The following is a 1,177-nucleotide window of genomic DNA, read 5'->3' as shown; positions in this document are numbered from 1 at the left end:
ATTAAAAAAGGGAGAGACTCAGGAGGCGTTATAATTTGTCACAAATTCGAACTCTCAAAATATATAACAAATAAAATCTGAGCCCTCCCACATCTGGATTAAACTATCCAAAAGCAGAAAATGATTTGTTTTTATGTACAATATATGTTCCTCCGAGTGACTCTCCTTACTACAGCGAGGAAATATTCCCACACCTCCACACCCAAATCTGCAGAGTTCAGGCCTAAGGAAAAGTGTTGATCTGTGGAGACCTCAACGCACGTACTGGAACCCATCCAGACTCATACTCAGAGAGTGGTAACAAACATATATTTGGACAAATCTTTCCCCGCAACACCACAAATCTCCCTCGCCATAATTCTGACCCTCAGATAAACAAGAATGGGAAAGACCTGCTCCAACTCTGTCAAAGCCTCGGTCTTTACATTGTTAACGGTAGGTTTAGAGGTGACTCCTTGGGAAGACCCACCTTCTGCTCATCTCTTGGCACGAGTACCGTAGATTACATGATAACTGATTTGGACCCGCTCTCTCTCAGTTCATTTATAGTCAAACCTCTAACACCTCTATCTGATCACAGCCAAATGACTGTGTTCATGAAAAGAACAGAAACTAACAGTCCGCAATCTGAACCCAATAATATGTTTAACATTAAAAGAAAATACAAATGGGCTCCAAACAGTGCACAAGAGTTCCAGAAAGCTCTGTGAATGTGAAACAAACACATTCAAAGACTCTTAGACAACTCTCTGGACACCACATATGACCACAATAAAGAAGGCATAGACCTGGCAGTTAGAACAATTAACCAAATCTTCATGAGAACAGCTCATAGATCCCAACTGAAGAAATGCAGAAACAAGCCCCCAAAACAAAAATAAATCAACTGGTTTGATAAAGAATGCCAACAAAAAAGGAAAGAACTTTGGAAAATATCGAACCAAAAACATAGAGATCCTAGCAACGCAGACGTACGCTTCCTTTACTGCGACATGCTCAAACAATACAAACGTACAATCAAAATCAAGAAGGCTCAGTACAAACAAAAACAACTAACAATAATCGAGGATTCTTTAAACACAAACAGATTCTGGGAAAATTGGAAAAATCTAAATAAAAGTAAACACGATGACCCAGTTATACAGAATGGAGACATCTGGACCGATCACTTCAAACA

Source organism: Notothenia rossii, assembly GCF_949606895.1.
Source record: "Notothenia rossii genome assembly, chromosome: 1".
NCBI classification, from domain to species: Eukaryota; Metazoa; Chordata; class Actinopteri; order Perciformes; family Nototheniidae; genus Notothenia; species Notothenia rossii.
Note: the sequence above shows the minus strand (reverse complement) of the source record.